At 44.3% G+C, this 15958-nt stretch overlaps 1 pseudogene; it reads left to right on the top strand.

Annotated features, from left to right (window-relative positions):
- LOC533234 (pyruvate dehydrogenase (acetyl-transferring) kinase isozyme 3, mitochondrial-like) overlaps positions 1-15660 on the top strand; it is a 54085-nt pseudogene extending 38425 nt beyond the window's left edge.
- Positions 15661-15958: the final 298 nt, after the last annotated feature.

Below are 15958 nucleotides of genomic sequence, written 5' to 3'. Positions count from 1 at the left end.
CCATGTATCACTTATCTGCTGCCGTGTAACAAATTACCCCCAAACTCAGTGTCTTAAAAGCACAGCATCTACTACCTCATAGTTTCTACAGTTCAGGAGTCTGGGTGCGACTTAGCAGGGTCCTCTGGCTCGGGGTCCCTTACAGACTAGCAGTCAAGGTGTCAGCGATGACTGAAGTCACCAGAAGGAATGGCTGGGAAACAGTCTCCTTCCAAGCTGACTGACATGGTCGTTGGCAGCTTTTGGTTCCCCAAGGGCTGTTGGTTTCTCTCTCACTAGCTGAGAGCTGGAGGGTGCCCTCTGTCCTTGAAGATTCACTAGGTTCAGCCCACACTCAAGACGAAGTGATTACATGGGGTGGAGGTGGGGGAGGTAAATGCCAGGAGGTGCGGAATCACCAGAAGCCATGTCAGTAGCCACCTATCACGCATCAGCAGAGTGGAGATGGTGGTCATTGATAATAATAATGATAGCTGCCATTTAGTGGGTGCTTCTGCTATGCCAGCCCCTGGGCTAAATCCCTTCTGTGTGTTGTCTCATTTAATTGTCACATTGCTCTTTGAACCTGGAGAACGGACTGGCAACCCACTCCAGTATTCTTGCCTGGAGAATCCGGTATTCTTGCCTGGACAGAGGAGCCTGGCGGTCTACAGTCCATAGGGTAGCAAAGAGTCGGACACGACTGGAGCCACTTAACCTGCGTGCATGCTCTGTGAACCAGGAAGATACATGAACTTCCCTGAGTTCCTGCAGCAAAGACACGAGAACCTGACTGGTGCTTTCCACTCCAAATACCCTTCCTTTACATAATGCAGATCCTTGACCTGCACCGACTGAGCTTCTGGGGCCAAAACAAGCCCCTGTTGTGATAAGAATCAGGAAAACAAAGCTGAACTCGCTACTCATCAGAAAATTGCAAGGGAACACACCAGAAGCCATTTCTTACCCATCAGATTAGGAAAAAAAAAGTTGTTGAGAGTGTGGGGAATTCTCATGCACTGCTGAGAGACTATAAATTTGTACTGCCACTTTGGAGGGAAATTTGGCAGGATCTATAAAATTTTAAAAGGACATAAAAATAAAAAATGTGCATAGCCTATGACCCCACAATTACACTTCTGAGTATCTACCCTAGAGAAATACTTGCACATGTACACGAAGAGCCTTGGACAAGAATTTTCATTTCAGTGTTGTTTCTAAGAAGTAAATAGTGACATTGGAAATGGTCTCAATGGTTTCACTGTCCATCAGTAAAAAAAAAAAAAAAAGGCTAAATTGTGGAGCATCTGTACTATGTATTATGAAGCAGGTAAAGAGCATGAGGTAGATCTATAAGTATGGCAAGAAAATATCTATAAGGCATATTGTTGAATGAAAAAGGCAAGATACACAATGATACTGTCAATATGATTCCATACATGTAACCCCAGCAATATTATATTTTATTTATACACTATTAAGGGACTTCCCAGGTGGCTCAGGAGTAAAGAATCCATTTGCCAATGCAGGAGATGCAGGTTCAATCCCTCGGTCATGAAGATCCCCTGGAGAAGGAAATGGCAACCTGCTCCAGTATCCTTGCCTGGGAAATCCCATGCACAGAGGAGCCTGGGAGGCTACAGTCCACGGGATTGCAAAAGAGTCACACAATTTAGGGACTAAACAACAACAACATACACACAATTACATACCACACACATATGTATTGAATGTATACAAATACAAATATATTCAAATGCATGAGGATGGTCTGGCAGGGGGTTTACCAACCTGATAACAAGAGAGGAGGGGAGGGTAAGAGGCAAAAGTTGAGGGATGGTCAAAGGAGACTTTAATTTTATATGTAATATTTTTGATATATATTTTTTAAAGTTAAATTGCCTTACTTATATCAGCTGAGCCTGTCTCTTAAAAAATCATTACTGGAATCCCCACCCAATGATTTCCCTTACATTGTAGTGGTCAGAGCTGGGTCACTACACCCTTAACTACAAAGGAGATTGGAAAGGCAAATAGTTTTTAGCTGTGCCCCTAGGGGGACATTAAGAGGAAGAGAGTTGTCAGCGGCTGTTGAGTGGCCAATTAAAAATGTCTGCTGTAGCTCATCCTTTTAGTTACCCAACCTCCTCACAAACCTTTCTTTCTGGACATATACTCTATCCAAAGTCTAAAGTCAATTACTGCATCCATCTCGAAATCCAGGAATCCAAGTGATTATGTGCAACCCCCTCATCTGGTCCAGTTGTGAGAGGATGCTGCCTATTATCTCAGTTACATCTGAGGCAGGTATTGAGGTGCGGTCTTTTCTGGGGGCTTCACAGCTTTAGTGGCTTATTTCTTCTTGTGAGAGTTTGACTTCCAAAGATTATTTTTAGGGTTTAACAGTTCCAGGTTATCATAGGGCCAGGCTCAGATTGTTTTGAAAATATGTATCCCTCAAAAATGTCAGAAAGAAAAGCACCAATACAGTATACTAACGCATATATATGGAATTTAGAAAGATGGTAACGATGACCCTATACGCGAGACAGCAAAAGAGACACAGGTGTAAAGAACAATCTCTTGGACTCTGTGGGAAAAGGCGAGGGTGGGATGATTTGAGAGAAAAGCATTGAAACATGTATATTATCATATGTGAACAGATCGCCAGTCCAGGTTCGATGCATGAGACAGGGTGCTCAGGGCTGGTGCACTGGGATGACCCTGAGGGATGTGATGGGGAGGGAGGTGGAGGGGGTTCAGGATGGGGAACACATGTGCACCCATGGACGATCCATGTCAATGTATGGCAAAACCACTACAATATTGTAAAGTAATTAGCCTCCGATTAAAATAAATTAATTTTTAAAAATGTGATAGAAATCCAGTCTTTGATTTCGGGGACTTTGATGTGTGAGTAACCACAGCATGTAAGGCTTACATGTGTAGTCAGTTCAGTTCAGTCACTCAGTCGTGTCTGATTCTTTGCGACCCCATGAATCGCAGCACGCCAGGCCTCCCTGTCCATCACCAACTCCTGAAGTTCACTCAGACTCACATCCATTGAGTCGGTGATGCCATCCAGCCATCTCATCCTCTGTCGTCCCCTTCTCTTCCTGCCCCCAATCCCTCCCAGCATCAGAGTCTTTTCCAATGAGTCAACTCTTTGCATGAGGTGGCCAAAGTACTGGAGTTTCAGCTTTAGCATCATTTTTTCCAAAGAACACCCAGGGCTGATCTCCTTTAGAATGGACTGGTTGGATCTCCTTGCAGTCCAAGGGACTCTCAAGAGTCTTCTCCAACACCACAGTTCAAAAGCATCAATTTAAGCCTAAATAGTCCCATCTCTTACCCATTCTTTCTCTGTTCTGACTAACCCTCTAGTCCTAAGTTCATTGGGTGATTCTTTGGGGCCATTAAAAGTAGTAATCTTGGGACTTCTCTGGTGGTCCAATGGCTAAGACTCTGCTTCCAATGCAGGGGGCCCAGAGTCATATCGCTGGTCAGGGAACTAGATCCCACATGCCACAACTAAGGGTTCACATGCCATACCCAAAGGCCCCACACGAGGCAATGAACATCCGACATTTTGCAACTAGGACCTCGTGCAGCCAAATAAATCAATATTAAAAATAGTAATCTTGGGTGGAGAGACACCTCCTCTTGTTTGATCTTTGCATGTTGGTCGGTGCTCCTCCTTCAAGGGCTTCCCAGGTGGTGCCTGGTAAAGAACCTGCCTGCCAATGCAGGAGATACAAGAGACGCAGTTTCAGCGTCTGGGTGGGAAAGATTCCCTCAAGTAGGAAATGGCAACCCACTCCAGTATTCTTGCCATGGACAGAGGAACCTGATGGGATACAGTTCATGGGGTTGCAAAGAGCTGGGCACAATTGAGTGAGTCCACATGCACACACAAACACACACACACATCTTTATTTGACAGAGAACTGTTAAGGGGAGGGTCTGGACAATAACCTGGAAGTGAAAGTGGAAGTTGCTCAGTCGTGTCTGACTCTTTGTGACCCCATGGACTATACAGTCCATGGAATTCTCCAGGCCGGAACACTGGAGTGGGCCGCTGTTCCCTTCTCCAGGGGATCTTCCCAACCCAGGGATTGAACCCAGGTCTCCTGCATCGCAAGCAGATTCTTTACCAGCTGAGCCACCAGGGAAGCCCTAGACAATAACCTGAGATGCTGATCTAATTTTCTGCTGATGCTGTAGCCTCATTGTTGTTACTTGGGCTTTTCCCACTTATAAAGCTTCAAATTATGGGATTCTTGGTCAGTTGAGATTTTGGGTCACAGTCAGACAGTGCCTCTCTCAGCAGAGCTGTATCCCTTCCACCTGCTTGCAGACTGGCTCGCCCTTGTCTGAGATCATCTCTCTCTTTTAGAATTTTATTAAAAATGGCAAGAAGCAGTCAGTATGGATGACTATTCTGGAATTTTCCTACTATTTCTTCTGTCTCTATAACCTCAATTGGCATGAAGTCTTATGGTAGAGCAGACAATTTGACCAGATGTTAGCCACTGCGTAAAAAGTCATCTGCTTCAGTCACTAACGAGCAGGTCCTTCGTCTCCTAAGTTTCAAGTTCTGTTACTGCCATTACCCCACTCCTGGTAACAATATTTTTAAAAAGAATCAGGCAGGACTTTCAGCTGTGTACAACAGAGATTGAATGCATCTTCTTAAGCAGAAAAGGAGATTAACTAAAGGATACTGGGAAATTTAGAATTGTCGCAAGGAGGAAGAGTTGGGGTCAAGGCTAAGTTGCCAGAAATAATGTCCTCAGAGTTCTGGGGAATCAGTATGATGAGAAAACTGTTGCCACTGGGAGGACCAAGCGGTGAGTGCTATAGCATGCATTGCTGTCAGGATTTCAAGCTCAGTGTAGCTAATGCTTCTGCCAGTACTGATGCTCAAACACTGCCAGTAATGTGACTTCAACCATCAGGCAACCAGAGGCCTCTACTGCTACCTTTACCAGGAAAGTGTGTTTTGAGCAACCCTCTCTTTGCCTAGGTTGGCTACTTTATATTCAAAATCTGCATAAATACATTTTATTGGTGGCACGCAGAATACAGGCCTGTGACTAGGTGCAAAGAGGCTAGAGAAGCAAGTTTTCTGAGTTCTCCTGTAGGAAGACTTCATAAGGATGAAGAGATTATAAACATATTGGGATATTGTGATTCATAATAAGAAATATGTTTTTGATCTTCCTCCCCATTTCTGGCATGGAGCTTCTGAAACCCTTGAAATTTCCTAAAGGAGAAACTGGAAAGGTGCCTTTTGTTATGTTATGAGTGGCTTGTGGAAGGGTGCTAATGGCAGTTTGATCCCTGAGTGGGAAGCTCCCTCAGATGAGGAAATGGTAACCCACTCCAGTATTCTTGCCTGGAGAAGTCAATGGACAGAGGAGCCTGCCAGGGTACAGTCCATGGAGCCGGACATGACTGAGTACAAGGCACTTGGGTCAAATAAGGATGGAGGCAGGTTGCCCAGGGGAACCAACCAGGAGATTAAAGGGTTAGAACTTTCCTATCCCCTGACCTCCAAAGAACAGAGAGGGGATGAAGATTCAGTTCAATTACCAGATGACCAATGATTTACAAACCTATATAATTTAATCAAATTCCTATATAATGAAGCCTCCATAAAAACTCTACAGGATGGTTTGGAGAGCTTCTAGGTCAGTGAATTTGTGGAGGTCCTGTGAGAGCGATGCACTTGGAGAGGCTATGGAAGGACAGTGCCCTTCCCACATACCCTGTGCATTTCTTCCATCTGACCGTTACTGAGTTGTGTCCTTTAATAATAAACTGGTAAATGCAAGTGAATATTCCTTTGAGTTTTTTGAACCACTCTAGCCAATCATTGGAACCTGAGGAGGGCATCATGGGAAACTCCAGTTTACAGCCAATCAGAAACACAGGTAACAGCCTGGACTTGAAAATAGCATCAGAATTGGAGCAGTTTTGTAGGGCTGAGCCCTTCCTCTGTGGGATCAGATGCTCTCACCAGATTTGTAGTGTCAGGATTGAATGTAGTTAATTGCTTGGTGGCATGGGAAAAAAACATACATACATATCAAGGATGCTCACCAGTTACTGGGCCTCCAGACTTGGAGGGCCCAGATTCAGAAGGGTTTCCCCAAGAGTTCCAGTGTCTTCCTTTATGATGACCAGATGGCTGAGAAGCTCCAAAATCACACTGTTTCAAATTCAAGCCCAGTGGGGAAAAGCAAGAATTTTTTTGTTCTCACAAACCTTTTTAGGTTCGCCTTGATTGAACAGGCTAGGTCAAGTGCCCATTTCTGAATTAGTTCCAATGGGCAAAAGCATGGCCTGCTTTGATGGGCCAGGAAAGCATCATGTGCTCCACACCTGAAACAGAGATTCTCATCCAGACCTCAGGGCCTAAGGAAAGAGGCGATGTATTTTCCCTCAAAATATTGGGAAGTGGAGAATAGTTTCTTAAAAGCAAGCAAACCAAAGAGTTCCTATCTTCTATCCTTTATAAAGGGAGGAGCATTTTGCACAAGTCCTCTAACACTTCTGTACATCTTTTGTCTGTTTTGTTTACTTATATTAGTATAAAGTCATGGGTTCCTATCTTATTCAATAGGTTATAATCTGTTACTATCATTATTTATTTTGACGTTTAAATTGTCCCAGATTTGACCAATAAGAACTCCTTCAAGCTGCATTTTGTGTCCTTTTGAAGTTGCCATCTTTCTCTGAGTAGTCTCTCATTTTCACCGGTAAAAGATATTCCAGGCGTGTCTCATACTTTCCCTGGCCCAGCCTTGGAATCAGTAATCACTGGGTCTGGGATTTGATTTTACCTTACTTTCAAGTAATAACAGCCTGTTTCTCTTTCATGGATACTGGCAGAGTACATGAGACGCCTGAGTCAGAGACAAAGGACTTTATTACTCATGACACAGGAAGTAACATGAGCACCAGCATAGTTGAATCCGTTTTCCTGCCCCCCAAGTCCAACTGAAGCAACGTGAAATGGCCCAGATAGATGCATGGCATTTGCATTACAGCTGAAGAACACTGAGCTTAGGAAAAATCCACTGCTTTTATAGCAAGTACTAAGCAAGACTTCTCTTCATCATGGAGGGAGACATTATTCATTCTGGAGATTGTTCACTGCAAACAACTCTGAGATGGGCCTGGAAAGGAGTGGTCAGGTCGGATCCATTCATTCTTAGCATAGCAAGTTAAGAATATCCAGCAATGCTCAGGCCTATAGCAAATTATGTCTTCGAACAGCCATTTCTGCACAGACCCCTTGTTCCTTTTAATGGAAAGTGATGTTTAGAAACCAAGATCTGCTTGCTGGGTGTGCTCATTGTCTTGAGCTATTTTTACTCTTAGGTGCTCTCAGAAGACAGAGTTGGGAATATATGTACACACACACACACTTATGCTTAATTATCTATCATCTACCTATCTAATCATCTGTCATATATCTACCTTTCTTTCTCCATAAGTTCACACTGATATCTCTAATCCAATACCACAGGTTGATTCCAGATTTATGCCTTTCCGTATTTATAATGTTCTTCTCTAGTAATCAGAAACCTAAAATATTTTATTTTAGCTTATTTTCTTCGTGCTCCTACAGTCTCGACCCTGATGCTGCTACTCACCCTCCAATCATGTGGGCGACCTCCTGATCACTCCAGCTCTAACCTGGTGTGCTGGGGTACGTCTCCCCTCCCCTGCCACTCTGTCAGGCTCCGATGCCCTGTGCTGGCCCACAGCCCCTGCCACTGCTTCTGAGGACATTCTCCTCCACTCACCCGAGCTCTGAACCCCATGCCAGGCTGCTCCCACATCTCACCTGCCTGGGGAGGCAACCTGTGCCAGACCACCCCCCTACATGCTTCACCATGCTGGGCAGGCCCACTCCTGCTACTGCCCCCACTCTGTAGACACCTCTCACCTCACTCAGATTCTGGAGCTCCCCACTCTCACCTTCTGAAGATGCCTGCCTTGTTCAGCTGCAGCTAATGGCTTCTAGACAGAATTAATCAAGGACAGAGGAAAAAGGGAGAGGAACCAGTGACCATTTTTAATGGCTGCAAAAGACTATGTTTGTGGCTGTGATCTAGTGTGCTTAACCACCTCCCTATAGTATTAAATAGAGGCTATTTGTATTTTTTTTCCAGGAATCAAACTATGAACATAAATTTTTGTGCATCTTTCTCTGCACCTCCCTGATGATTTTTTTAGGACAGATTCCTAGAAGGGGAATGGTTCCTGGGTCATAGGGGAGGACTATTTATGCAGCTCCTGGTCTTTATAGCATAGCTTCAGTGTTCATCTTACAATTCACACACTCTTGAAGAAATAAGCAACCATGACTCTGTCCCAGAGACTGCCTAGTATTTTCTACAGATGATAGTTGTTTCACAGCTTGATGACATCACCTCCTTTTTTACACCAAGATTGATGTGGGAAATTCTGTATAAATACTCTGCATCAACAAGGTGTTGTGTCACCAGGCCTCTTAAAGATGGGCAGCTTGCTGCAATACGGCTGGCTTAGCCTGTGTGGGACAGGCGCCCATGATTTATAAGGTCCAAACATGAAGTCTTCAGGAAAGTTGGTGAAGTACTTTATAGGTCACCTGTATTTTTCCTACCATAGATGTTTTGACTCACGGGTTTCCTTTATGTCACTCTGTCCATAGTCTAAGTATTATTAAGATGGAATAAAGAGGTTACTGTAAGAGAAACTGAGTGGCACACAGGAGGGAGTTTGTGATTCTAAATGAGAAAAGAAGGAAATAACAGGTGAGGGAATTAAGTAGGACAAACATTGGCAGCCAGGCAACTGAGTATTCATTGCATGGGGGCCACTGGCCTGGCTTTGTGCTGGGAGCTGTTAGGAAGTTCATTTGTTCATTCACTCAATACACACTGACCAGTCACCAACTCCATCCAGACCATGTCCTAGACTCTGGGGACCTAAGAGAAAAGACATCATCCCCACTCTAAAGGGGCTTTCAGTCTAGAAAAGGAGAAGCCAAATCAATAATGTAATATCTGCTGGATCTTTTTCTTCTCATTTATTTTTTTTGTGGTTGATTTCGAGTTTCATGCCACTGTGATCAGAAAAGATGCTTGGAATAATTTCTATACTCTTAGATTGATTGAGACTTGCTTTGTGTCCTAGTATATGGTCTATTCTAGAGCTTGTCCATGCGCACTTGTCTTCTGGAGCTTCCAATCCAGCTTGGGGAAGGTTCCGTGAAGGTTGTGAGCAAAGTTCTTGAAATATTAAAAAATGTATTGGTTAAGTGGCTGAGATGGGCGAAGTTTTCTCAGACAGAGGAACCTGCATTCACCAAAGCACGTGATCCTGTCAGCTTATGAGTAGGGATTCAGGGTGTATGTTCCACAGGTCCAGCACCTGCCCTAGGAACTGAGGGGGATAAGTTTCATACTCCGTATTTTAGCAGGGAAGGTTGTGAGAGGATCGTCTGCATAAGATTATTAAATGACTTCTGCATGTAGGGTAAATTCCAAGTGTCTTCCCTAAGTACACAAGGCTTATTTGGGTAGCATTTGCTGTGTAACAAATAACCACAAATTCTCAGTGGTGTACCACAGTAAGCATTTATTGGTCTTGCTCATGCATCTGTGGGTTGGCTGGGATGTAGCAGATGTTGCCTGGGCCCAGCTGGGCTTGACTCCAGGCTGTGTGTTGAGTCCCAGGTCTGTTCCATATGTCTCTGCCTTCTTAGATCACCCATTGCTTAGAGCATATTCTTGATATGGTGACAGGCCAGAGTATAAGGGGGGCAGTCCTAGTCTTGGAAGCACACGTCTTGCCTTGGCTCTCTTCATGTCCGCTAGCATCCACAGGTCAAAACAAGTCACATGGCTAAACCCAAAGTGTAGAGACAGGAAAGCATGCTCCGAGGGCCATAGCAGAAGTAGGGTTTATGATATATCCTCTGCAATCTGGCCCCTGTAGACCTCCTCTTCTTATCTCTTCTTCTCTCTGGCACCTCTGCTGTAGCCACCCCAGACCTTTTGAGTCTCCTGGACCTGCCTTGATTTTTCACCCATGGTATCTGTACACATGCTATTCTGTGAGCCTAGAATGCTCTTCTTTGCCTGTCCACCAGGTCAATTCCATCACTTCCTTTCTGAATAAGCAAGGCTTGGCTCTCAGGATCAGGGGTGTTCTTATTTTTCTTTATTTTCCTCTCCATCCCTATGAGTGGTAAGGATGCTTTGGGGCCTCACTTGGTGCCTGGTTCTCTCTCATGGTTTCTCTCTTTTTCTCCCTCCTGCCATCTTCCCCTCTCTTTCTTCTATTTATTCTCAGTATACATTGATATGGAGAAGGCAATGGCACCCCACTCCAGTACTCTTGCCTGGAAAGATGATTTTATTTTATCTTAAGATTTTTTGATGTGGAAATTTTTTGAGGTTTTCATTGAATTCGTTACAATATTGCTTCTGTATATATATGTGTGTGTGTGTGTGTGTGTGTGTGTGTGTATGTGTATGTGTATCAGGTGCAGGAGGGCCTAGAGGAGCTATCCCACATTGAAGGTCAGGAAGGGTGGTGAGGAGATACCCCTCGTCCAAGGTAAGAGAAACCCAAGTAAGACGGTAGGTGTTGCAAGAGGGCATCAGAGGGCAGACACACTGAAACCATACTCACAAAAAACTAGACAATGTAATCACACTAGGACCACAGCCTTGTCTAACTCAACGAAACTAAGCCATGCCCGTGAGGCAACCCAAGACGGGCGGGTCATGGTGGAGAGATCTGACAGGATGTGGTCCACTGGAGAAGGGAATGGAAAACCACTTCAGTATTCTTTTCTTGAGAACCCCATGAACAGTATGAAAAGGCAAAATGACAGGATACTGAAAGAAGACCTCCCCAGGTCAGTAGGTACCCAATATGCTCCTGGAGATCAGTGGAGAAATAACTCCAGAAAGAATGAAGGGATGGAGCCAAAGCAAAAACAATACCCAGCTGTGGATGTGACTGGTGATAGAAGCAAGGTCCGATGCTGTAAAGACCAATATTGCATAGGAACCTGGAATGTCAGGTCCATGAATCAAGGCAAATTGGAAGTGGTCAAACAAGAGATGGCAAGAGTGAATGTCGACATTTGAGGAATCAGCAAACTAAAATGGACTGGAATGGGTGAATTTAACTCAGATGACCATTATATCTACTAACGCAGGCAGGAATCCCTCAGAAGAAATGGAGTAGCCATCATGGTTAACAAAAGAGTCTGAAATGCAGTACTTGGATGCAATCTCAAAAACGACAGAATGATCTCTGTTCGTTTCCAAGGCAAACCATTCAATATCACGGTAATCCAAGTCTATGCCCCAACCAGTAATGCTGAAGAAGCTGAAGTTGAATGGTTCTATGAAGACCTACAAGACCTTTTAGAACTAATACACAAAAAAGATGTACTTTTCATTATAGGGGACTGGAATGCAAAAGTAGGAAGTCAAGAAACACCTGGAGTAACAGGCAGATTTGGCCTTGGAATAGGGAATGAAGCAGGGCAAAGACTAATAGCGTTTTGCCAAGAAAATGCACTGGTCATAACAAACACCGTCTTCCAACAACTCTATACATGGACATCACCAGATGGTCAAAACCGAAATCAGATTGATTATATTCTTTGCAGCCAAAGATGGAGAAGCTCTATACAGTCAACAAAAACAAGACCAGGAGCTGACTGTGGCTCAGGTCATGAACTCCTTATTACCAAATTCAGACTTAAATTGAAGAAAGTAGGGAAAACCACTAGACCATTCAGGTATGACCTAAATCAAATCTTTTGTGATTATACAGTGAAAGTGAGAAATGGATTTAAGGGACTAGATCTGATAGAGTGCCTGATGAACTATGGAATGAGGTTCATGACATTGTACAGGAGACAAGGATCAAGACCATCCCCATGGAAAAGAAATGCAAAAAAACAAAATGGCTGTCTGGGGAGGCCTTACAAATAGCTATGAAAAGAAGAGAAGCGAAAAGCAAAGGAGAAAAGGAAAGATATAAGCATCTGAATGCAGAGTTCCAAAGAACAGCAAGGAGAGATAAGAAAGCCTTCCTCAGTGATCAATGCAAAGAAATAGAGGAAAACAACAGAATGGGAAAGACTAGAGATCTCTTCAAGAAAATTAGAGATACCAAGGGAACATTTCATGCAAAGATGAGCTCGATAAAGGACAGAAATGGTATGGACCTAACAGAAGCAGAAGATATTAGGAAGAGGTGGCAAGAATACACAGAAGAACTGTACAAAAAAGAGCTTCACGACCAAAATAATCATGATGGTGTGATCACTCACCTAGAGCCAGACATCCTGGAATGTGAAGTCAAGTGGGCCATAGAAAGCATCACTATGAACAAAGCTAGTGGAAGTGATGGAATTCCAGTTGAGCTATTTCAAATCCTGAAAGATGATGCTGTGAAAGTGCTGCACTCAATATGCCAGCAAATTTGGAAAACTCAGCAGTGGCCACAGGACTGGAAAAGGTCAGTTTTCATTCCAATCCCAAAGAAAGGCAATGCCAAAGAATGCTCAAACTACTGCACAATTGCAGTCATCTCACACGCTAGTAAAGTAATGCTCAAAATTCTCCAAGCCAGGCTTCAGCAATATGTGAACCGTGAACTTCCTGATGTTCAAGCTGGTTTTAGAAAAGGCAGAGGAACCAGAGATCAAATTGCCAACATCTGCTGGATCATGGAAAAAGCAAGAGAGTTCCAGAAAAACATCTATTTCTGTTTTATTGACTGTGCCAAAGCCTTTGACTGTGTGGATCACAATAAACTGTGGAAAATTCTGAAAGAGATGGGAATACCAGACCACCTGACCTGCCTCTTGAGAAATCTGTATGCAGGTCAGGAAGCAACAGTTAGAACTGGACATGGAAAAACAGACTAGTTCCAAATAGGAAAAGGAGTACGTCAAGGCTGTATATTGTCACCCTGCTTATTTAACTTATATGCAGAGTACATCATGAGAAACGCTGGGCTGGAAGAAACACAAGCTGGAATCAAGATTGCTGGAAAAAATATCAATGACCTCAGATATGCAGAGGACAGCACGCTTATGGCAGAAAGTGAAGAGGAACTCAAAAGCCTCTTGATGAAAGTGAAAGTGGAGACTGAAAAAGTTATCTTAAAGCTCAACATTCAGAAAACGAAGATCATGGCATCTGGTCCCATCACTTCATGGGAAATAGATGGGGAAACAGTGGAAACAGTGTCAGACTTTATTTTGGGGGGCTCCAAAATCACTGCAGATGGTGACTGCAGCCATGAAATTAAAAGACGCTTACTCCTTGGAAGGAAAGTTATGACCAACCTAGATAGCATATTCAAAAGCAGAGACATTACTTTGCCAACAAAGGTCCGTCTAGTCGAGGCTATGGTTTTTCCTGTGGTCATGTATGGATGTGAGAATTGGACTGTGAAGAAGGCTGAGTGCCAAAGAATTGATGGTTTTGAACTATGGTGTTGGAGAAGACTCTTGAGAGTCCCTTGGACTGCAAGGAGATCCAACCAGTCCATTCTGAAGGAGATCAGCCCTGGGATTTCTTTGGAAGGAATGATGCTAAAGCTGAAACTGCAGTACTTTGGCCACCTCATGCAAAGAGTTGACTCATTGGAAAAGACTGATGCTGGGAGGGATTGGGGGCAGGAGGAGAAGGGGACGACAGAGGATGAGATGGCTGGATGGCATCACTGACTCAATGGACGTGAGTCTGAGTGAACTCTGGGAGTTGGTGATGGACAGGGAGGCCTGGCATGCTGCGATTCATGGGGTTGCAAAGAGTTGGACATGACTGAGCGACTAAAATGAACTGAACTGATATATACATATATATATATGTGTGTGTGTGTGTGTGTGTGTGTGTTTAGTCCATTAGACATGTGGGGTCTTAGCTCCCTGAGAAGGGATTGAAACCCTCACCCTCTGTATTGGAAGGCAAAGTCTTAACCTCTGGACTGCCAGGGAAGTCCCCAGTATGATGATTATTTATTTATTTATTTTTTTGATGATTTTAATATTAAGATTTGGAGTAGGGCAAGACACCTATTCTGTGGGCCAGGGTGGCTGGATATGGTTCATCTGGTGACAAGGACAGTTACCTGCCCACCCTCCCACCCACCCCAAAGTTGGCGTTAGGTGAGCTTGCTGGTCTGGGGGTCCTCATCCCTCAGCTGTGGACTCTGAGGCCTTGGGTGGCTCTGTGCAGCCTGGCTGGGTTTCCAGGACAGCCTGGGCCTAGGAATGGTAAGAGGTGCACATCCTGCCGATCAGGAGGTTCCAGGAGATTTCCGCTGCTGGTGCTCTGGAGCTAGCATCCCCAAGGGAGAGAAAATGTGTGTGAGAAAACTTCATACATGTTCCTACAAAAGGAGCTTCCTGTGCGCCTGGCTAACACAATGCGAGAAGTTAATCTTCTGCTGGAGGACTTGCTTAACAACCCTTCGGTGGAATTGGTTCAGAGCTGGTATATGCAGAGTTTTCTTGAACTTCTAGAATATGAAAATCAGAGCCCTGAAGATCCACAGGTCTTGGATAACTTTCCACAAGTCCTAATTAAAGTCAGAAATAAACACAATGATGTGGCTCCTACAATGGCCCAAGGAGTGATTGAGTACAAGGAGAAGTTTGGGTTTGATCCATTCATTAGCAGTAACACCCAGTATTTTCTGGACCAATTTCATACCAACCACATCTCTTTCCACGTGCTTATTAACCAGCACACATTTCCATTTGGCAGTGACACCAACCCTGCACATCTGAGACACATCGGGAATATTGATCCCACCTGCAACGTCACTGGCCTTGTGAAAGATGTGTATGAAACTGCCAAGATGCTTTGTGAGCTATATTATCTGGTAGCTCCAGAGCTGGAAGTTGAAGAATTCAGTGCCAAAGCTCCAAACAAATCTAATCAGGTAGTTTATGTGCCCTCACACCTCTTTCTCGTGCTGTTTGAGTTGTTCAAGAACTCAATGAGAACAACAGTCGAACCATATGAAGAGAGAAAAGAGGGTACCCACTGTTAAAACCCTGGTTACTCTGGTAAAGAAGACTTATCCACTAAGAGAGGTGACCTAGGTGGTGGGCTCCACTCTGAAAAATAGACTGCCGTTTTCACTACACGTGTTCAACTACTCTGAGACCGAGCTGGAGCTTACCCAAGCCGCCCCGTCGGCTGGATTTGGTTGTGGCTTGCCAATTTCTCGTCTGTATGCTAGATATTTCCAAGGAGATCTAAAACTCTATTCTATGGAAGGCGTGGTTACTGATGCTGTCATTTATCCTTTCACGTGAAGCATTTGAGAGACTTCCGGTTTTTAACACGTCCACGAGGCGCCATTACAAGAGCACAGCTGAGGCTGACAATTGGAGCAATCCCAGCGGTGAGCCCAGGGACGCTTCCAAATACAAGGCAAAACAGGACAAGATGAAGGCTAACAGAACTTTGTACAGAGCTGAATGCTTCAGTCCTCTCCGTGAAGAAAAGATGGCCTTCTGCAAGTCACCCAGAAAGAGCTCCTTTCCTCCACCAGCTCTGAACGTGGCGCTATAGATGACCAGTGCTTGAATGCGTATGTTTCTCCATATTAGCTGGACCTTTCCCGCAGAAGTTTCCCGTAGCTACTTCATATCTTCCACTCAAGTAGTGACTTGAGTCATTTTTCATAGTACATTGCTGCGGTTTGGTTGGCGCCTGTCGTGAGGGGACACAGAGCCTTATTAGCGCCCGCGCCCTCATACTTCCGTCTACTTTATCATAGACTGTCTGCAGTCCCCCCAGATGTCTCACCTCCCTCCTCACTCCAGATACAGCCGATCTCTACTGCTGCTCTTTGTGACCAAATACTATGTTTGTCCCAAACCACCAACTAAGGCCTTGGGGCGTCTGGAAGTTGAAGACGTCAG

Source organism: Bos taurus, chromosome 20, assembly GCF_002263795.3.
Source record: "Bos taurus isolate L1 Dominette 01449 registration number 42190680 breed Hereford chromosome 20, ARS-UCD2.0, whole genome shotgun sequence".
Lineage (NCBI taxonomy): Eukaryota > Metazoa > Chordata > Mammalia > Artiodactyla > Bovidae > Bos > Bos taurus.
This window is presented reverse-complemented; position numbering and strand designations above follow the sequence as displayed.